At 39.4% G+C, this 23,886-nt stretch overlaps 1 pseudogene; it reads right to left on the reverse strand.

The window, feature by feature from the left end:
• LOC120317772 overlaps positions 1–22,631 on the reverse strand; it is a 31,160-nt pseudogene extending 8,529 nt beyond the window's left edge.
• Positions 22,632–23,886: the final 1,255 nt, after the last annotated feature.

A 23,886-nucleotide genomic window follows, 5' to 3' on the forward strand; every position in this document is an offset into this window, starting at 1 on the left:
GCCAATAAAGAATATTTCTCTTCCTATCGTTAGATGAGATCTAAAAATAATGTATTGAGGTGGGAATCTTCTTTGTTAGTGCTAATCATAGTTAGGAAGCATCAATCTTTTTATTCTGGTAAAATACTTTTTAATAAAATTTATCTATCTGAAAACTTTGCCTTAATTCCATTTCATAAACCAAGTGGACAAGCTCTCAATCCCAGGGAACCTGTCCATTCTCTTTGATCCAACAGGTTCAAAACAGGCATGAATCTTCCCAGAAATCTCCTCTGGACCTACAACAAGATGAGTGTCTACTTGGTGACTTTATCTGACAAATTCTGTGCAATTGCCTTTGTATGGCCTTATAACATGTTCATCATGCCTTCCTACCAAGGATGGTGGAGACCTTCTGTGACTGCATTAGGGGCAAAGACATACTGGTGTCTCCCCACCTTTAGCATCACAAGATAGGTCTTAATAGAAGCATTAATCCATGCTTGGTCAACTTTGTTCTTGGCAAAGTGTCTTCTATGTTCAAGATCTCTTCTTCCCAATTTTATTTCCCCCAGCTCCTCTGTAACCCAAGCAGACTCCTGGATTCCTCAAAAGAGAGAGATTTCATGAGCATGATGCAATCCATTGCCTTTATCAAACATTCTTTTTCTTCCTTTTAGGAATTATTTGAAAGCTTTGCACTTTGGTTTTATTCAATTTTATGTGTACACCTTGTGAAATATTTAAATATGTGGATCAGTATTGGAATAAAATAAATGAAACAGAGAAATCAGATATACATTTAAATAAAAGTAATTTATTATCTGGTCAATTAAGCAGTGAAAAAGTCTAATATATCACAGAATAAAGTAGAATAAGATGTATGGTATAGTAGAGTAGAGTAGAGTAGAGTAGAATAGAGTAGAGTAGAGTAGAGTAGAGTAGAGTAGAGTAGAGTAGAGTAGAGTAGAGTAGAGTATGAGTAGAGTAGAGTAGAGTAGAGTAGAGTAGAGTAGAGTAGAGTAGAGTAGGGTAGGGTAGGGTAGGGTAGGGTAGGGTAGGGTAGGGTAGGGTAGGGTAGGGTAGGGTAGAGTAGAGTAGAGTAGAGTAGAGAATAATTTACCTGACACGTTTGACATCTTCCCATCAGAACATGGATCACAATCATAGCAGCAAAATTTCTTGCCTTCTTTCTTTTTCTTCTGATAGCAAGCAGGACAGGGATCATTACACACTGAACGAGGCAAGATCTGTTGATAAACCAGGATGTTTCATAACCATGACATTAGGAGTCAGTTACTCACTTTGTACAGTATTGTACATACAGAAGCTTTAGTGTTTCAACCCCAGTGAAGCCAGGATATATAATATTAGCCAGCTCACTGATTCTTGAGCTTTTTATAACCTGTCAAAGGTGGGTGGTAGTACTTTTTATTTTATTTTCAAATATTTTAAAATGTCTATTTTTTTTCATCTATTCCTGAATCTGATTTCTCTTTCTCTCCATCTCTCTCTCTCTCTCTCTCTCTCTCTCTCTCTCTCTCTCTCTCTCTCTCTCTCTCTCTCTCTCCCTCCCTCCCTCCCTCTCTCTCTCTCTCTCTCTCTTTCGCAGCTAGGGTAGTAGCAAAATTCCCCATCTCCCTGAGGAAAAAAAAATCTTCTGCAAATTTGTCAAATATAGCAGAAAAAAACCCAGCCATAGTTGGAATACAAATAGTTAATTTTAACTCATTTAAGGATATGAAAGTAGGCTGTACAATCAAACTCATTGCTGATCTCCAAATCTTTCACCCAGAATAATGTAATATCTCAAAAATCTGTACCTGCTTAAAATTAATTAAATTAAATCTTCATGAATCACAAATTTGTTTCCTTCAAGAGCTTTGGGATCAATTTTTCCAATTTTCACTTTATGGTAGGAATTGTTTGGAAACATGACCACATTTGTAATATCAAATCCAGAAAGCACTTCTCCATGATGGTTGATGGACACAGTGAATTATTAAATGAAAGGCCTTGAAGAAACCAGTGAAGCTAAATTAAAAGATCAGGAAACAAATAATACTTCTTCCAAACCCAAAGTAAAGAAATTCTTAAAATATGGGACTTAAAATCCCTATCAGCCTTTTTATTATAAATTAAATAGGCATGCCAACCATATAGTAAATCCCAACCCTCCAAAGGGAGTATATCTACATTTGTTAAATTAACCCAATCACTAATTAATGTTAAAACCACAGCATCATAATACAATTTCAAATTCGGTACCTTGAGTCCACCTCTCTCTCGTACATCTTGTATAATTTCGAATTTTACTCTTGGTTTTTTCCCTGCACAGATGAATTTATTGATACCTTTCTGCCATTCATCTAGATTTGCTTCTTTCTTTAAAATAGGTATCATTTGAAATAGAAAGAGAAACTTTGGCAAGACATTCATTTTAATCGCTCCTATTCTCCCCAATAGGGACAATTGCAGCTTTTTCCAGTTATCTAAGTCCTTTTGTATTTTAAGCCACAGCCTTTCATAATTATTTTTATACAATTTTGCATTGGAAGCAGATAAAATAACCCCCAAATATTTTACCTTATTAACAACCTCAAAACCTGTCAATCTAGCTAAAGTCTCCTTATCCAAGTTGGTCATGTTTTTTGACAATATTTTAGTCTTATTGTTATTAATCTTAAAACCTGACACTTGTCCAAACTGATTTATCAATTGTAACAACTCCATTACAGAATCAGTTGGTTGGGACAAAGTGACAACCAGATCATCTGCAAAAGCCCTTAATTTATAATCATTTTTATTAATTTCTATTCCTTTTATTTTAGGTGATTCACGAATTTTGATCAGCAAAATTTCCAAAAACAAACAGCAAAGGTGACAATGGACAACTCTGTCTAGTCCCCTTTTCAATTAGAAACACCTCTGATAAGCCTCTATTAACTATAAGTTGTGCCGTTTGTTTTTGATAAATGGCTCGAAAAGCCTGTAAAATTTTATCTCCAAAATTCATTTCCTCAACCAATCTTAACATAAATTGCCAATTTAACTGATCAAAAGCTTTTTCAGCATCTAGAAATATCAATCCTGCAGAAATTTGGTTGTTCTTATCCAAATATTCTATTAAATTAATAATTTGTCTAACATTGTTCTTCATATATCTTCCAATTATAAATCCAGTTTGATCCATATGTATTAGTTGATTCAACACAGTCATAAGTCTGTTAGCTAGAATTTTCGAAAAAATCTTGTAATCTACATTCAAAAGAGATATAGGTCTATAATTTTTGGGTAGAGTAAGATCTTGGTCCTCTTTTGGGATCAAGGATATAAAATCTCTACCCCAAGACAAGGGGGTCTCTGATCCCTGTAATATATTATTAAAAAGTTCCCTTAAAGGTTCTATCATCTCATCTATCAAAGTCTTATAATAAATTGATGTCAATCCGTCAGTACCCGGTGCTTTACCTACTTTTAATTGTTTAATTGCTGTAGCAATTTCCTCTGTAGTAACCAATCCATTAATTTCTTGTTTCTGATCTTCTGTTAACTTAGGAAAATGAGCATCTTGTAAATATTTATCTATATCTAAAGCCTGTACTTTCCTACCCATATATAATTTTGTATAATAATCTAGAAAAGATTTCTTAATCAATTCCTTCTGATATACCAATTTACCATTATAATTTATTTTATCTATAATTCTCAATTTCTGTTTCTTTCGCAATTGATAAGCCAACTATCTCCCTGGCTTATTAGCATTACAAAATGTATTATGTTTCATATAAAGTAGGTTGGTTGCAGTCTGATCCGCCATTAACATATTAAACTGCGTTTTAAGCAAGTTTATAGATTCCTTAACCTTCTCATCTGTAGGATTTAAAATTAAAACTTTTTCTTTTAATTTAATCTCATCTTCCAACTCCTTACATTTTTGCACCTGTTTCTGTCTATGAACCTTATTCCTTTGTATCAGAACCCCACGCATATAAGCTTTACTTGCATCCCATACCATTGCCATTGAAGTTCCCTTATACATATTTAAAACAAAATATTCCTTTAAATACTCTTTAAGTTTCTGAACATTCATTTCTTGTCTAAATAAATTTTCATTCAACCTCCAAGATCTCCTCTCCTCTTTTTCAGTAGCCAGTTTCATCCACACTGGGCTGTGATCTGTCAATGTCCTTGGAAATATCTTTACATTCTTTACCCTAAAATATAGGTCCGTGGTAATAAAAAAAAAGTCAATTCTTGAAAAAGATTGATGTCTATCCGAAAAAAAGCTGAAGTCTCTCTCTTCCATGTTATGTTCTCGCCAATGATCTCGCAACTCCCAGTCCTCTTTCAAATCAAAAAAGGCCTTAGGTAATTTGGCCTGTTTAAAAGAAGTAGAAAATCCTTTTTTGTCTCTATAAGTGTCTAAAACTCCAATCCAATCTCCCATTAATATAACAGATCTATAATCCAATAAAGTCAGTTTTTGATGTAACAACCTGTAAAATTGTTCTTGTTGTTGATTTGGGGCATACAAACCTACTATAAGTATTTTCTTGCCATACAATCCCACTTCAATCATTACATATCTCCCTTGTGGATCAGAGTCTACTAAACAAACTGATAAATTTTGCTTAACATAAATAACTACACCCCCTTTTTTCCCAAGAGCAAAGGATACAAAATGAGATCCCAATCGAGCATTAGCTAAATATTTTTGATCCTTAGAAATAATATGAGTTTCCTGCAGGCAAACAATGTCATTATTATATTGCTTCAAATAGTGAAATATCTTCTTTCTCTTCTGAGGGGAACAGTTGCCTCTTGAAAAAGAATCTTTGGGACAACCAGGCACTGGATAACTGAGAATCTCAATAAACAATCAGACAGATGTTTAAAACAGGATTTGCCATTTTTATCGACATATCAATTCTTTCCAAGGACCTGGGAATAGGTAGATCTTATTGTATGGTGATAGTTAAAAGTATTGTGGCAGGAAGGAAGTTGTTCTACTAAAACTGCTTTTTTTTTCAATGGACTGGTGCTGATTTTGTCAGTGGCGATATTGTTCAAGTGGTGCTCCAGTGGTTTTAGGATTGCACCTAAGACACCTATTATATTGGTTCTACCTTTGCTTTCTTTTGCCCCAGTCGTTTTATTTCTATTTGTAAGTCTTCACATTTTGCTACCTTCTGCAGTTATTTCTCTTCTATTCTGCTGTTTCCAAACACTCCCATGTCTATTACCCAAACTGTTTTGTTTTTGTTATTGACAGTTGCTAAGTCTGGAATGTTTCGTGGAAGGTACTTATATGTTCAAATACTAAAGTCCCAGGGAACTTTGGCTTCTTCATTTTCTGCTACTTTGTCTATTTTGTGGTCCCAACAATTGTTGTCTTTGGGAAAATGGTATTTTTTGCAAATATTCCAGTGATATTCCAAATATTGCAGTAATGATGATGCAAGGTCTAGTTGAAGCCTGATTGAATTTTTTAAGTTCATTCTTACATTGTGTTATTTATTTCTACTAAGTCTTGCTACCTTTTCTACCTTATCCATAAGCAGCAGTAGGGTGAACACACCAAAACACTCCCACTACTATGTTTGCATACATAGTTTGTGAGAAAGAGGGCTGGGAGCATTTGGGGGGGGCTGTTATAACTGGTCTCTTCACTCCCCTCTGCTGCTTCCATATATAGCTTTCATTAAATTGGTTTATCATTCTTGCAATTCTTAAATGTAATTACTTAATTCTCACTTCTGCAAGTGAAAGAAACCCCCACTTACCTTAGACTGACTATATGCTCAGAGTTTCTTCTACTTAAGAAGAAACGTAAATCTTCAGTTCTCAGATATTCCAATGGAGATTTAAAATATTTTGATCCCATAATTTTAGGCTAATATTTACTTATTTATTAAATGTTGAAGCAGAACCATCTCCCTCCTAGATAAAATAGATTTTTATCAAGAAAACTCAGGGCTGTAGACTAGACTGGGAAGTCAAACATTACTCTAGATTAAAGTAGTGGGATTTGAGTACAAGGAAGGAACTGGAGATTTCCTGGGGAGACACATAGAGAATAATAATAATAATAATAATAATAATAATAATAATAATAATAATAATAATAATAATAATAATAAAGTTGGACGGGGCCTTGGAGGTCATCTAGTCCAACCCCCTGCTCAGGCAGGAAACCCTATACCATTTTGGACAAATGGCTGTCCAGTCTCTTCTTAAAAACTTCCAGTGTTGGAGCATTCAGGAAGTTTCTCCTTAGTTCTAGGTTGCTTCTCTCTTTGATGAGTTTCCACCCGTTGCTTCTTGTCCTGCCTTCAGGTGCTTTGGAAAATAGCTTGACTCCCTCTTCTTTGTGGCAGCCCCTGAGATATTGGAACACTGCTATCGTGTCCCCCCTCATCCTTCTCTTCATTAAACTAGACTAGCAACCATTCCTTATATGCTTTAGTTTCCAGTCCCCTAATCATCTTTGTTGCTCTTCTCTGTACTCTTTCTAGAGTCTCAACATCTTTTTTACATTGTGGTGACCAAAACTGGATGCAGTATTCCAAGTGTGGCCTTACCCACACGTTGTAAAGTGGTATTAATACTTCATGTGATCTTGATTCTATCCCTCTGTTAATGCAGCCCAGCACTGTGTTGGCTTTTTTGACAGCTGCAGCACACAGCTGGCTCATATTTAAGTGATTGTCCACTAGGACTCCGAGATGCCTCTCACAGTTACTGCTATTGAGCAAGGTACCCCCTATACTATACCTGCACATTTGGTTTTTCTTGCCTAAATGTAGAAACTTACTTTTTTCACCATTGAATTTCATTTTGTTAGACAGCACCCAGTGTTCAGGTCTACTAAAAAGACTCTGCTTTGTACTTGCAATATTGTCTGAAGTGCATAGAGGTTTATATTTATTCATAATATAAATATTGCATCCAGTTTTGGTCACCATGATATAAAAATGATGTTTAGATTCTAAAAAGAAAGCAGAGAAGAGCAACAAATATGATTAGCAGACTGGAGGCTAAAACACATGAAGAATGGTTGCAGGGATTGGGTGTGTCTAGTTTAAATGATCCTGAAGTTGAAACTCAAGTACTTTGGCCACCTAATGAGAAGGAAGGATTCACTGGAGAAGAGCCTAATGCTGGGAAAGATGGAGGGCAAGAGAAGAAGGGGACGACAGAGAATGAGATGGCTGGATGGAGTCACTGAAGCAGTAGGTGTGAATTTAAATGGACTCCAGAAGATGGTAGAGGACAGGAAGACCTGGAGGAACATTGTACATGGGGTCGCGATGGGTCGGACACGACTTCGCAATTAACAACAACAACAAAGTTTAAATGAAAAGGACTAGGAGTGACATGATAGTAGTGTTACAGTATTTGAGGGGCTGCCCCAAAGAAGAGGGAGTCAAGCTATTTTCCAAAGCACCTGAAGGCAGGACAAGAAGCAACGGATGGAAACTAATCAAGGAGAAAATCAACCTAGAACTAAGCAGAAACTTCCTGACAGTTAGAACAATGAACCAGTGGAACAACTTGCCTCCAGAAGTTGTGGGTGCTCCAACACTGGAGGTATTCAAGAAGCGATTGGACAACCATTTCTCTGGCATGGTATAGGATTTCCTGCTTGAGCAGGGGGTCAGATTAGAAGACCTCCAGGGTCTCTTCCAACTCTGTTATTCTGTTATGCATTTGCTGATTTAGCAACCATCCAGCCATTATCACTACCCAATAGCAAATAACCCCTTTATGGATTACTGCCTTGTCGTGGCGAAGGGGCTTGCGTAACTCAATGAAGCTATAAGCTATGCCGTGCAGGGCCACCCAAGACGGACAGGTTATAGCAGAGAGTTCTGACAAAATGTGATCCACTGGAGAAGGAAATGGCAAACCACTCCAGTATCTTTGCCATGAAAACCCCATGGACAGTACTAAAAGGAAAAAGATATGACGTTGGAAGATGAGCCCCTCAGGTCGGAAGGTGTCCAATATGCTACTGGGGAAGAGCAGAGGGCTAGTACTAGTAGCGCCAGAAAGAATGAAGCGACTGGGCCAAAGCCGAAAGGACGCTCAGCTGTGGATATATCTGGTGGTGAAAGGAAAGTCCGATGCTGTAAAGATTTTTTCTCCATAGAACCTGGAATGTAAGATCCATGAATCAAGGCAAGCTAGACGTAGTCAAAAAAGAGATGACAAGAATGAACATCGACATCTTAGGAATCAGCGAACTAAAATGGACAGGAATGGGTGAATTTAACTCAGATGACCATCAGGTATACTACTATGGGCAAGAATCCCTCAGAAGAAATGGAGTAGCCTTCATAGTCACTAAAAGAATAGGAAAAGCAATACTGGGATACAATCCTCAAAATGACAGAATGATCTCAATTCGAGTCCAAGGCAAACCATTCAATATCACAGTAGTCCAAATCTATGCCCCAACCACTGGTGCTGAAGAGGATGAAATTGACCGGTTCTATGAAGCCCTACAGCACCTTATAGAATTAACACCCAAAAATGATGTCCTTATCATCATGTGGGATTGGAATGCTAAGGTAGGAAGCCAAAAGATAACCGGAATAACAGGCAAGTTTGGCCTTGGAGTACAAAACGAAGCAGGGCACAGGCTAATAGAATTTTGTCAAGAGAATACGATGGTCATAACAAACACTCTTTTCCAACAACCCAAGAGACGACTCTACACATGGACATCACCAGACGGTCAATATAGAAATCAGATTGACTATGTGCTCTGCAGCCCAAGATGGAGAAGCTCTATACAGTCAGTAAAAACAAGACCAGGAGCTGACTGTGGCTCAGATCATGAGCTTCTCGTTGCAAAATTTAGGCTTAAATTGAAAAAGTAGGGAAAAGCACTAGGCCACTCAGGTATGAACTAAATCATATTCCTGATGAATATACAGTAGAGGTGACAACTAGATTTAAGGAACTGGATCTGATAGACAGAGTGCCTGAAGAACTATGGATGGAAGTTCGCAACATTGTACAAGAGGTAGCAACTAAAACCATCCCAAAGAAAAAGAAATGCCAGAAAGCAAAATGGCTGTCTGAGGAAGCTTTGCAAATAGCTGAGGAAAGAAGGGAAGCGAAAGGCAAAGGAGAAAGAGAAAGATACACCCAATTGAATGCAGAATTCCAGAGAATAGCTAGAAGAGATAAGAATGCCTTCTTAAATGAACAGTGCAAAGAAATAGAAGAAAACAACAGAATAGGGAGGACCAGAGATCTCTTCAAGAAAATTGGAGATATGAAGGGAACGTTTCATGCAAAGATGGGCATGATAAAGGACCAAAATGGCAGAGACCTAACAGAGGCAGAAGAGATTAAGAAGAGATGGCAAAACTACACAGAAGAACTATACAAGAATGAGCTTAACATCCCAGATAACCACAATGAGATGGTCACTGACCTCGAACCAGACATCCTAGAATGTGAAGTGAAATGGGCCTTAGAAAATCTGAGCAACAACAAAGCTAGTGGAGGTGACAGTATTCCAGCTGAGCTATTCAAAATCTTAAAAGACGATGCAGTAAAAGTGCTACACTCAATTTGCCAGCAAATTTGGAAAACTCAACAGTGGCCACAGATTGGAAAAGGTCAGTTTACATTCCAATTCCAAAGAAAGGCAATGCCAAAGAATGTTCAAACTATCGCACCATTGCACTCATTTCACATGCTAGTAACGTTATGCTTAAAATCCTACAAGCTAGACTCCAGCAGTATGTGGATCGAGAACTACCAGAAGTACAGGCCGGATTTCGAAGAGGCAGAGGAACTAGAGATCAAATTGCCAACATACGCTGGATCATGGAGAAAGCTAGGGAGTTCCAGAAAAACATCTACTTCTGCTTCATTGACTATGCAAAAGCCTTTGATTGTGTGGATCACAACAAATTGTGGCAAGTTCTTAAAGAGATGGGAGTACCAGACCATCTCATTTGTCTCTTGAGAAACCTATATGCGGGTCAAGAAGCAACAGTGAGAACCGAACACGGAACCACTGATTGGTTCAAAATTGGAAAAGGAGTCCGGCAAGGCTGTATACTGTCACCCTGCCTATTTAACTTATATGCAGAGCACATCATGAGAAAGGCAGGGCTAGATGAATCAAAAGTTGGAATTAAGATTGCCGGGAGAAATATCAACAACCTAAGATATGCAGATGATACCACTCTAATGGCAGAAAGTGAAGAGGACCTAAAGAGCCTCTTGATGCGGGTGAAGAAGGAGAGTGCAAAAGTTGGCTTGAAACTCAACATTAAGAAAACCAAAATCATGGCATCCGGCCCTCTCAATTCCTGGCAAATAGATGGGGAAGAAATGGAGGTAGTGACAGATTTTATTTTTCTGGGCTCAAAGATCACCTCAGATGGGGACTGCAGCCAAGAAATTAAAAGACGCTTGCTCCTGGGGAGGAAAGCTATGGCAAATCTAGACAGCATTCTAAAAAGCAGAGACATCACCCTGCCAACAAAAGTGCGTATAGTCCAGGCCATGGTTTTCCCAGTTGCAATGTATGGCTGTGAAAGCTGGACCATAAGAAAGGCTGAGCGCAAAAGAATTGAGGCCTTTGAACTATGGTGCTGGAGAAGAGTCCTGCGAGTCCCTTGGACTGCAAGGCGTTCAAACCGGTCAGTCCTAGAAGAGATCAACCCCGACTGCTCTTTAGAAGGCCAGATCCTGAAGTTGAAACTCAAGTACTTTGGCCACCTAATGAGAAGGAAGGACTCACTGGAGAAGGGCCTAATGCTGGGAAAGATTGAGGGCAATAGAAGAAGGGGACGACAGAGAATGAGATGGCTGGATGGAGTCACTGAAGCAGTAGGTGTGAATTTGAATGGACTCCAGAAGATGGTAGAGGACAGGAAGACCTGGAGGAACGTTGTCCATGGGGTCGCGATGGGTCGGACATGACTTCGCGAGTAACAACAACAACAATAGCAAATAAAAAAAAATCTAATGCCCTTGATCAAGTGAATTAGAGACAAATTCTTTCTTTTTCTTTTTTTATTTTTTCTGCAGTTTCAAGTGACACATGGAAAGGAAGGAAAAGGAAAAGAGAATTACTTACAGAGGTGGCCTAGATGATTTCTGTGAAGGATGCTCATCAAAGGGAAGTTCCTCAAATACATATACAATCTGAGTTGTGATCCCACCAATAAGGAGGTTTCCTGGTTTATACCATTCATGAAGAATAGCAGAGGGTTCACTTCTTGGGCAAGTTATGGCATCAGTCCAGCAGTTCATGTCAACCAGCAACCATAGTATGATCTCTGTTTTCAACATTTTCTCTAGAAGATTATTATTTGTACCCAGTCACTGCATATGATGAGGCTATTTTGCATCAACTATAAAAATCAAGGAACATGTTCAGCTAACAGATGCAATTTTGTCAGTTCTCTTGTCCAATGGGTTGACATCAACAAGGTTAGCAAATCAACATACAAGCACGCTCCAGTAAATGGAAATCACCACGAGAATTCAAAGGGACAAAGGGACAAAGAATTCAAAGGGATTTTATAACCTCTTCCAGACTGACTCATGAATTTTTTTTTTCAGTATTTCCTGGAAAGTTGTTGCAGCTATGTCATAAAGCAGTGGTTCTCAACCTTTTTAATGCCGCGACCCCCAACTGGTCGTAAGTCGAGGACTACTCAACCGGTTGTATGTCGAGGACTACTCAACTGGTGCAGCACCGTTTGCAGAAAGGGACTTTTGGCGGGCTCAGCAGGACAGAGACAGCCTGGACAATTCCTATTGGCTTTTGAAAGCCAATAGAATTAGACTCTATTCAAGAGAGTCTATTCTATTGGCTTTCAAAGCCAATAGAATAAAAGGGAGTAGCACAGCTAAGGAAAAGGGGGGGGGGGAAATGGTGGACTGCGTTGTTTGGCGACCCCCGTGAAATGGTCGTTCGACCCCAAATGGGGTCCCGACCCACAGGTTGAGAACCACTGTCATAAAGCATCAATGATAGTCCTTGCTTTAGCAATAATAGTAATTACTATTAAAGAGTCATCTCTGTGAATGGAACCCCCTGGGTTTGGAGAGCTATTATTTCATTTCCACATTACAGCTTTGTGTAACTATTTTCTTAGATTTTTTTTCTTAAGAGATTCCACATAAAACACTTATATACTTCTGTAAATTATTTCTGTAAATTTAATCATTGTTCATGAGATTCTTCCTAAACCAAATATTTATGGCTGAATTCTCTACCTTTTCCAAATATATCTCTTTAGGAAACCAATGAGCACAATAAACCTCACAAGAGTCACTGAGAACAATACTCTACAAATTTTTCATTCTTTCAAGAAATCATTTATATAATTGCATTTTTTTTCTTGAAGACCTATTCCAGCTTTCCTTCTGAAGGCATTTTCATGGTGCTCTCCCTTAATTTGAATTATATTAAGTCACACAGTTAGCCTTAAGGTGGACCTGAACCTGTGTTTTCTTGATCCTAGTTACAGTTAGGAAGTCATGCATAATCCCATAACTTCATGTCCTAAAAAAAGCATAGCATTCATCCACTCAATTCCTCTTTTCTCAATCTTGAAACATTCCTTTGAAGATCAACCATATTTTCTCTGATAACAAATACTTTCTTGTGAACTTTCCTTCTATAAATAAAATATTTCATATAATAAATCTGGGGTTTTAACATTTCTCATTAGATGATTTCAATACAATATACTAAGTTCTTAAGTTAAAACATATTGGACCCAAGAATCAACATAAAAGGCTCTATCTGTTCTCAAACACTTTCTTTATATATTCACCACATATTTTGGTGAAATCTTTCTTTCCATCATTCTACTACCCCTGTTCTTCATAAACCTAATCTGTTAAGGAAAACAATATTCAACATTGCTTGGATGTCTTTATTATATGGAAATGTAATCTCTTCCAGAGAAGCTATATCTCCATACTTTGTAGAATTTTGATCGTTCAGAGGTACTGTATATAAATGACTGGCATGGTGGCCTGTTGGTGAAGATGCTAGCTTCCCACTTGGAAGATTGAGAATTCAATCCTAGGTAGTGGCAGATGTTTCTCTCCTAAGGCACAAACAAAAAATATGTGCTGCAAACTCTCTCAGCTCCATCCAGTTGCCCCAACTCTGACTCAAATTAAGGGATTACAGGGTCATAAACAAAGGGAGAGGTATATTCCTCTGAAATAGTTAAGCATCTGGCTGTTCAAATTTATAATGCAATATTTCAGAGTGTTATCCTTATTTTTTTAAAGATAGTGTCTAACACCCAGAGCTGGAAGCCCCATGAAATGGTGAATTTTTCCTTTGTGGAATTCTTCTAATAAAAGACTGATAGTCATTCACCAGAAATGTTTTGGTGAACCATATATTAAGCAGAAGCTTGGGCAAATTGGTCATAGACTGCTTTTCATTCTGTGATTCTAAATTAATGAAAGAGTGGGAGCAAACCCAGTCAGATGATGGGTTATGTCATAAAAGATGACTTCCACATAGGTGGCAAGAAACATAGAATAGAATTCTTTATTGACCAAGTGTGATTGGAGACACAAGGAATTTGTCTCCAGTGCATAAGCTCTCAGTGTACCTAAAAACAATAAAGTGATAAGTCACAGATCATAAATCATAAGATACAAACAACAAGTGATAAATCATAAGATACCAATAGGAGAAGATAGTAAGAAAAATGAGAAGATGAGAAATGAGAAGATGAGAAAGATGATAGGAGCAATACATGCTGTACGAGTTAGGTGTTTAGCAGAGTGATGGCACAGGGGGAAAAAGACTATCTTTGGGTTTAGTTGTTTTGGCATGCAATGCCCCATAGCCGTGGTGGTGAACCTATGGCATGCATGCCAGACTGGGCACGCAGAGCCCTTTCTGTCAGCATGCACGTCAGAGGGATGCTCCCCTCCCCCTGTCCATGTGCGCCTGACTAATGGGAACTGGAGAGGACAGGGAAACCAAATCCAGCAGTGCTCTCATAGGAATAGCTGCAAGAGCTGGGTGGGGAGAAGGGGACCTATAAAAGCAGATTTTGGTGGGAGTGCAGCGAGAGAGTGAATGAGCAAGCAGACGGCCTTTGGAAGCGATGGTGGCTGTGAGTTTGGAGAAGACAAGTACGATGCGGTGTCTGTTTGCGCTTTGCAGAAGGCTAGCGGGGGAAGGAGGACACATAAGTTTGGACTTTGGAGAAAGAGAGGGAGGGAGGGAGGGAGGGAGGGAGGAAGGAAGGAAGGAAGGAAGGAAGGAAGGAAGGAAGGAAGGAAGGAAGGAAGGAAGGAAGGAAGGAAGGAAGGAAGGCTGGGCCTGCCAGTGCCGCTGGGCAGATGTGTTGCCAGGCCTGCCCAGGTGACGCTGAAGCCAGCCAGCCCTTCTGCAGGAGCACAGGGGGAGGGGGAGCAGCTACCCCCAAGCACCATGCCTGCCTCCCTTCAGGCTCCCTCGACCTCTCCCACCCTCTAGGCTGGGGCTGGTCAGATTCCCCCTGTGGGTAGTGCTGCGCCTGTCCCTGGCCAACCCTCCTCCTCCATCCTCCTCCTCCTTATGTGAGCAGACCATGGGTAACCTAGCTGAGTGGCACCTCTCCCCACATGTGTCCTCAGGTGGAGGAGCTGGGCAGCCATGGCTCGCACTTCCTTCCAGCCTCCATCTGCTCGAGGCTCAAGCTCAGTGTGCCCAGCTGGCCGGCAATGGGCTGGAGAGCACAGGATGGTGGCAGCTGCCCCGGGATGAGGGGTAGGTGGGGTGCGCACTCCCAATGTCTGCAGGAGAAGACATGGCATGGAGGCTCCGCACCCAGACCAGACAAGCCCCAGCATGGCATGGAAAGTGAGGCAGCAGCTCCACATGCATCCCCGTGCATAAGTGCGCCCCCCCTTGCTAGGCTAGTGGAGCCACAGCAGCTGCCCACCTGCATTCTTCTTTGGCAGATGCCACGACTCCACTTGCCTGGCAGGATGGGGGTGCACTCGCGCATGGGGATGCACATGGGGCTACTGCCTCACTTTCCGTGCCATTCTGGGGCTGGGCTGGACTGGGTGCGGAGCCTCCATGCCACCCACATCACCTATAGCAACGTCCTGAGGGGTCTGTAGATATTTTCTCAGCCCTCTTTCTAGTGGAAAACCTGGAAAACGTTTAGCAAGTTACTGTTTGCTATTTGTCCTTGGATGAAGTCCTTGGATGAAGTCCTTGGATGAAGTCCAGGCCAGGCATGACTTGTCAGTAGTGGGGGGGGAAATGTACCAAATGTAAGCTGGGGTCCTAGAGCCAAATATGAATGTCAAATATGTGGAGTGGGGATAATCAAAGTGCCCAAGCACACACATCTTCAGCATATGACCCCAGAGTGCTGCAATGACTATAACTTCAAGCATCAGTTGTAAGTCATTTTATTCAATACTGTTAAAATTTAGAACAGTCACCAGATGAATAATGGTAAGCTGAGGATCAGGTGTATGTTCCATCTTAAAGAGAGAATTGTATGTTGGATATTTACAATATAAATGTACTTACAAAAAAGATTGGTCTTCTCCAAATTCAGAAAGTTGGAAATTCACCAAAGAGGACATAAGAATAAATTAATCTTTGGGAAAAACAAATTAGATACATTTCTAATTGCCAAATACTCTGACATCATTTTAGCTCATTTATTTAAAGTAAAATCCAGGGATTTTTTTTTTTTTTTTTTGCTGTGCTGTTTGACCATCATAAGACCAAATCTGTGCTACCCATATATTAGATCATTGTTAATTCTTATCAAAGAGCATATCTCTTTTGAAAAAGACCTACTTTTTTCTGGTCATTATATAGGTTGTGTCAATAATCAAAACTAATGAAAACACTTTATTAAATGCAGAGTAACTTATTATGCAGAGAAAGATTTTATTTTCCATTTCCATTCATAAAAAAATGACACACATTGTTATACATGCCAAGGATATTCTATATCAATAAATTTGGCAGAGATAATAAACAAGCCCAGTTTTAATTCTTAGACGAGGATTATTCATTCCATTTCACCATAGAAATATATATAGCCGCAATTTAATAGTCAGAAATGTTTTCTCTTTACAAGTAGCTCTTTGCTATTGAGCTCAGGCCTCAGCAAAATAATGTAGCATTTAGGGAAAAAGATACATCCCAATAACCCAGCACTAGAAGCTAAAATGGAGAAGATCTCCACAGCTACCATATATTTTCCTTTGGTACTCATATAGGTTGGAACAAAAGTTAACCAAACACTACAAAACATTAACATACTAAAGGTGATGAACTTGGCTTCATTGAAGGTGTCTGGCAAGTTTCTAGCTAGGAAAGCCACCATGAAGCTGACCAAAGATAGAAACCCCATATAGCTCAAGACAAGATAAAACATCACAACAGATCCTTCATTACATTCTGCTATGATCTCTTCAGTCATTGATAGCATGTTAAGTTCTGGAAAGGGGGGAGAGATGACGATCCATGCTACACAAATGACTGCTTGAATGAAGGAACAGAAAAGAACAATTAAGATGACAATCTTTTCCCCAACCATTTTCTCATGCCGGACCCTGGTTTGGTGGCCATGAATGCAGCAATGACCATGATAGTTTTGGCCAATACAGAGGAAACAGCCACAGAGAAGATGATACCAAAGACTGATTGTCGGAAGAAGCAAATCAGTTTGAGGGGGTTTCCAATGAAAAGAAAAGAGCAGAGGAAGCTAAGCAGAAGAGCGATGAGGAGCGTGTAGGTGAGATCCTTGTTGTTAGCTTTAACAATAGGGGTGTCTTTATACTTAATAAATATTCCAAGTGTGAACATGGTAATGATTGAAAATAAAAAAGCAATCATAGCTAAACTAATTCCTAAAGGTTCTACATATGTTAGGAAAGTTATGGTTTTTTGGATGCATCGAACTTTATCCTTGCTTGGATATTGATCTTCTGGACATTCAGAACAGACAATCACATCTGAAAATAAGAGCAGAAATGAGAAAGAGAGGGGGAGGGAGGGAGGGAGGGAGGGAGGGAGAGAGAGAGAGAGAGAGAGAGAGAGAGAGAGAGACCATGAGGCATTGAATCTAATTGTCATGATTGCTCTAGCAGCAAGTAAAATATATAATTAAATTAGATTATGTCAGTATTCTTTTAACTTGTCCACTTTAAGAAGTATAGACTTCAAATCTCAGAATTATCACTATGGAATTTGGGAACTGAGGTCCACAGGTATTAAAGTTGCTATGCTTGGAAAACACTGGATTAGATCATTAGACAAGAACCAAAATTAACTTATTGAAGTGGGAATCTTCTTTGTTGGTTATAATTGTAATCAGATAATACCACATTTAAAATATGGCATAAGCGTCCTAAAGTTCCTTCCTTTCAAGCTTTCCTTGTCCAGTTTTTAGGTATTAATCCATATGAGCAATAGGAACTAGCAGTGTTCCAAAAAATCAAGTTGATGGACATAACTGTTTGACTGAATCTGTCCCATTTTTAACTGTGAGATGAAGTCCTGCCCATTTTTAACCAAGTGTCTCATGTATTACATTAATGTGAAAAAAATGATTTGACTTCAATCATATGGTCAAATATGGTCTTTTTTCCTCCTTTGGGCACTAATATAAAGACTATTTTATGGATTTATTGATTTATTTGTATGTTTATCAAATTTATATAGCTACTGAGCTATTTCAATAAGTATCAACAATAGAACTGCGGTAAGCATGCACCCCCCCCCCCGATCCTTTTTTACTATGCTCTCCAAATCACAAGAATAAACTCAGGAAAAGAAATACAGAAACAATGTTTCACTCATGAAGTTTCTTCTCCGGTACCGGGGGTACACCAGGACTGATATAATAAACAGCTCTTGGGGTCTTTTCAGAATACCAAAAGGGATGGAGTAAATCTAATTTTAGGGGGAAGAATGTTCTGTATGTTGGCTCTATAGCAGAGAAGGGATGTCTCCTGGGACCCAGCAAGTATAGCACCCTAGCTGAGGGTATCTGTAGTATACTTCTTCTCCAGATCTAGTGGGATTCAAACATGTGAACAACCAGTTCTCTGCATGGATGCTGCTTCCGGAAGTCCGTTCTGGGCCTGGGCCTCCAAGACCCAGAATGGACTTTTGGAAGCAGCATCCACACACTTCCGGCAGGCCGTTCTGGGCCTGGGAGGGCTCTTCCAGGCCTATAAGGCCCAGAACAGACTTCTGAAAGTGGCATCCATGCACTTCCGGAAGGCCATTCTGGGCCTTGAAAAAAAGGGCTAGGGCTTCAGTGGGCACCATCCAGTGGTGGGATTCAGCTGGTTTGCCAAAATAGCTACTGGTTCTACTGAACTGGTGCAAACCGGCTGAATCCCATCACTAGGCACGTTGATAAAATCTAGAAGGACTTCTCCAATAAATGGAGGAGAGATACTGAACAAAAAATTATCAGATGGGTTCTTGAGGAGGTGATGAATAAGGTCTCTTTAAGAAGTAAAGGAACAACTTCTTCACTCAAATAAAAATTAACCTATTCAATCCATCAAACATCACCTCTCAGGTTGCTTTAATGAGATAAGATGGTCATGGATAGAGCAGGTAACCAAGCTCATAATCCCAAGGACCCTGTCCACTTCCTCAGCTCCAACAGGTTCAAACTTTTCCCAAATAATTAGACATTCTTCCCAGAAATCTCCTCTGCATGTGTGACAAGGCCAGTATCCAACTGAAAACAAAGAAGCAACTTTATCTGTTGCGCAATTTTTTCTCCATGCTTCCTTACGCAGGACAATCTGTTCATTGTAAGACCAGAACTAAATTGTATTGTCCACATATCATATATATACATACATAGACTGTGGAAAACTACTGGCACTTCACTCCCTTAGTGTCACAAGGTTGGCCTTAATAGCAGCTGTAAAACCCCTGTTTGGTTGGGTTCATTCTTGTTGAGAACTAGATGTCTTTCTCCCATCATCACATCCATAAAACACATGGACTGCTGAGATCCTTGAAAGGAGAGAGTTTACATATGTATGACTTGTTTTAGGACCTTTCTCGTTTTATTCATTTTAAGAATTATTTGAAAGGTTTTCATTGTCATATTACCTAATTTTATGTATACCACCTTACAAACTGTTCCATTATGAGAATTGTTATTAGAATCAATAAAGCAAGCAAATCAGCAACCTATTTAAATTAATTTACTAATTTTGCAATGAAAAAAATTAATATGTCACAGAGTTGAGTAGCCTTGAATAGTCTAGACTATATTACAGTAAAACATAGAGTAATTTACCCGACATGTTTGACATCTTCCCATCAGAACATGGATCACAATCATAGCAACAAAATTTATGCCCTTCTTTTTTTTTCTTCTGAAAGCCTGCAGGACAGGGATCATTACACACTGAGCGGGGCAAGACCTGTTGACAAACCAGAATGGAATCCAAGATTTAAGAATAATATAGGACAATCATTCTCTCATCTCCCTGCATAAATAGAGTAACAAGTAGGATCATGAAATTAAGTGCCACACCTGGAAATCTCCCCAACACTTTCTAAATATTTCACGATTGCATCCAAGCTATTCCTACCTTTCCCCTCTCTGGATTAACTGAAGAAGGAGAAATAATTTAAAAAAAAAACACCTGCAGTGATATTTAATAGCAAACTCAATGCAAGCAGACAACACATAAAAATTCGCCCCCATGCCCCCCCAAGCATGCTTCTCAGTATTAAGGGATTAAACTTTACAATAGTTTTCCAACTCTTCCTAGTTGATGGACTCTGTACTGGTCAACCATAATATTAGGAGTCAGTTACTCATTTTTTTAACAGTATCTTTTGTACAACTAAGTCAGAAGGTTCTCAAAATTGCCCGTCTTCCCACATTTGCCAATTATAATTCCCCCAGAATAGGAAAAATAGTCAAACTCATCTCTGATTTCCAGATCCTTCATTTTAAATAATAAAATACCTCAAAATCCATACCCTCTTAAAATATTTGGGCCACATAATTAAATCTTCATGAATCACAAATTCATCTCCATCAAGTGCTTTGGGATCCATCTTTCCAATTTTCACCTTACGGTAGGAATTGTTTGGAAACATGACCACATTTGTAATATCAAATCCAGAAAGCACTTCTCCATGATGGTTGATGGACACAGTTTCTCCAAATGCATTATTGAATGAAAGCCCTTGAAGAAACGAGTAAAGCTAATTAAAAATGAGAGGGAACATATCAGTTGAAACTGTACAGTGGATTATATCAAACATCCTGAAATCTATCTCTATGAAAATCAAAGTTGCATTACTTAAGTCCCACTGATTTCTGTCAGTCAATTTAAATTTCAACCATCATTAAGCCACGGCAGGTTGCACGAGTCACAAGAAAGACAGAAATGTTACTTTGTTAACATCATTATGGATGTATTGAATACCTGTATTCCTTAAAACTAGGTTCAAAAGCAAAATAAGCAATGCCATGGCTTAGCATGACCAGCAGAGTTAGATACTATCAAAATCCAATCCATTTGAAGACATTATATTGGGATTAAGAAGCAAGCATTTTGCTGCTTATTTTGTCATCAAACCCATCCTAAAATACATATGTTTTGGCAGTGGAAAAGTTAATTTCCTTTAAGTTCAAAATGGAGGAAGAAATGTAGTTTTATAGAAGAAGCTACTCAGTTAATAACATTCTCGTGGTTCCCTCAGGTGTCATGGAGAATAAACTCACACTCTCTTCTGGGTGTCAGCTCTTCAATTTCTGCAAAACTGTTATTATATCTCTCCTTAGCTTTCTCTTTTTTTTGATAAATGCACAGTTTATGTATTTTCATAAGATTTAAACTCCTAGCCTCTCATCAACTTGTCGCTCTTTTTTGTGAAAGCTGCTTTGTAAAGCAATGACCTTGTAAGGGAGAAATGAAGCACTCTTAATGTTTCATGTTCCTCCTTTTAACCATCCATCTCAACCTTCTTTTGCACAAGTCTTTGGCATCTAGAAGACCTCCATCAGATTGGTGACCACTAGGGACATACTGAAGTCATTCTAATCTGGGTCAACAGATAGGCATTTCCACATTTGTGTCAACGCCTCGCAATACTGAAGATTTGCAACCAGTATGCTGGAGAGGGCTGAGAAGAGACTTCTGCAGCATCTGGTCCATGATTCAGGACAATGTGAATTGCTTTTTGCTAGTGAATCATCACTGCCTTAGTTGAATGAAGAGAATCAACAGTCAATATCAACATATTTGTAGAAGCCAATAAATCACTTTTCACAGGACTTGTATACCCTACTACAAGGGGTCCCCAACCCTTGGTCCCTGGACCATCACCAGTCTGTGGAATGCCAGCAACCTGTCCATACAAACAAGCAAAGCTCCATCACGGGATGCAGGCAGCATGCAAAACCACATCCCTTCCAGTCTGTGGAAAAACCTTTCTCCACAGAACCAGTCCCTGGTACCCAAAAGGTTGGGTGCCACTGCTCTACTACATCATTACTAATCTGAGAATGTGGAAGAAACTCAGTATACATTTCCATAGTACTAATTTGCTCCTTGAGAAGGAAGGATTCACTGGAGAAGAGCCTAATGCTGGGAAAGATTGAGGGCAATAGAAGAAGGGGACGACAGAGAATGAGATGGCTGGATGGAGTCACTGAAGCAGTAGGTGTGAACTTAAATGGACTCCAGAAGATGGTAGAGGACAGGAAGACCTGGAGGAACGTTGTGCATGGGGTCGCGATGGGTCGGACACGACTTCGCAGTTAACAACAACAACAAAAAATTGCTCCTGGCATTGAAGGTGTTTCATTCCAAGTTATTACCTTCCAGGTACCTTGATATTGATGTTCATCTCTTCTACTTTGTGTTACTCTTTTGCATTTAGATCTAAGTAAGTTCATGTTGTGAATAGCATGTGCTACAGCATAGACTGCACTGTAGATACTGTAACTGTGGCCAGTCATCTCAAATAAATGCCTGGGAAGATTTCTTAGATCTTCCTTCCCAGTACATGCTTCATCATTGTCCACTGGCTTATTGCTGCCTGAAAAGCCACAATCAAAACCTTGTTCCCAGAATTCTTTCAACAAACTATCTCGCTGGGTCCAAAATGGTTTTATTTCACCAAGGAATTCATTGAACCCTGGCAGTTCATTAGAATGAATAGCAAAGGATATTGCTCCATCAAACATTTGCAGATCTGATGGTCGATGAAGACTTGTTAATGTTAAGTCCATTTGAGCTGTCGGAATCCACATTTTTCCACAGGTTATGACTAGAAACTTCATGAACAGAAAGAGAAGCATGGCTGTGGTGTTTTCCCCATAAAAGATGAATGTATTGGCTATGGGGTGATTCAAATAAATATTTACCATTTGCATTAAATCACCTTGAAACATAAAAAAGAATGCTTGTTTAGGCAGTCTCTCCAGAAAGGCAGAGCAGATCCTGTTCTTGGAAAGAAGAGGCTCCAGGGCTTGAAGGAAATTGTCTCCACTGTCATCATCCAGAATAAAAAGGCCAATCCACGTCCATCCAAAATGCTTCAGCAAATAAATAATCCCAACAGTCTGAAGGGTTTCTTTGGGACCCATGTGATAAAAGGAAGCAGCCATCTTTGTCCCATGCTTCTTTGGAGCAAATGACCCATAAGACAGCTAAAATACAATGTGCATTTTGTTGGCTATGGTTGGAATGTCCAGAATCATATGAGAATGATAATTTTTTTCTTAAAGAACATGCAGATACATATGTTTTTCCAAGCTCTTTCCTTGCATGGGCTTCCATTTTCAATTATAAAGAAAGCTCTGATCATTATGTCTATGGATATTCTCAGTCATCCATGTCATAGTTATTCTGAAGGTGCTTTTCATGAGGCAACTGTACTTCCTTTTTTTCTTTGAGCCTGTTTCACTTCTTCAGCTCTGGTGTTGAAAAAAATCAATGACCTTTCTCTTGTAACTGCTGGTGGGATCTCTCTTCAGAGTCTCATATGTGGCAGTGTCCTTCAGAAGACTGTTCACCTTAGCCTTGTAGTCATCTGTGTTCAGGATGACTGTGCATCTTCCTTTATCAGCTGGCAGGATGGTGATGTTTGGGTCTCTTCCTAGGGATGTCACTGCTCTCCTTTCTTGAATTGTCAGGTTGGAAGGGGGTGTTTTGGCACTGGCAAGGGCTGCAATTACCTTCGTCCTTAATTGTTCTGCCTCTGGTTCTACCTGTTTATTGTTTCTGATGGCTGACCCTGTGACTGTAAGGAGATCTACAATTGGTAGCTGTTCTGGTGTTACTGCAAAATCCAGTCTGAAGAAGCTTCTTGGATGAGAAGTGAAACATTGTCAAAGAAAACAAGAAAGTCCAGTTGCCTCCTGAAAAGGCACATTTGGGATAACTCTGGTCATTATGATTGCTATTCACCAAATGGTAATAAATGGAACACTACCTTATTTCTTTGCTAGAGTCACATCCTGCCTTTTCTTCATGCACAAGCTTATCAACTGTAAGCAACCCCTAGGCTTGACTCAGTGAGGGTGATGGACACAGTCAACCATGAGCTTCTATAGCTGAGGATGAACTTACTCCTATATTAGCAACTCTCGGCTTCTGCTCCCTTTTTTTGGATACCATTTTTAACAGACTGTGTTCAGTCTTGTGCATCAGATATGGTGTAATTGGAACTCCCAAATCAGGCCTTTTAAGAGCATTGGTGGTGCAGTGATTAGAATGCAGTATTGCAGGCTAATTCTGCTGATGGTTGACTGCCAGCAGTTGGCAGTTCAATTCTGACTGGCTCAGGGTTGACTCAGCCTTCCATCCTTCCAAAATCAGTAAAATGCTGACTCTGTAAACTGCTTAGAGAGTGCATAAATC

This window comes from Crotalus tigris, unplaced genomic scaffold (genome assembly GCF_016545835.1).
Source record: "Crotalus tigris isolate CLP2741 ecotype Arizona unplaced genomic scaffold, ASM1654583v1 scf7180000019817.510193, whole genome shotgun sequence".
In the NCBI taxonomy this organism is placed as follows: Eukaryota; Metazoa; Chordata; class Lepidosauria; order Squamata; family Viperidae; genus Crotalus; species Crotalus tigris.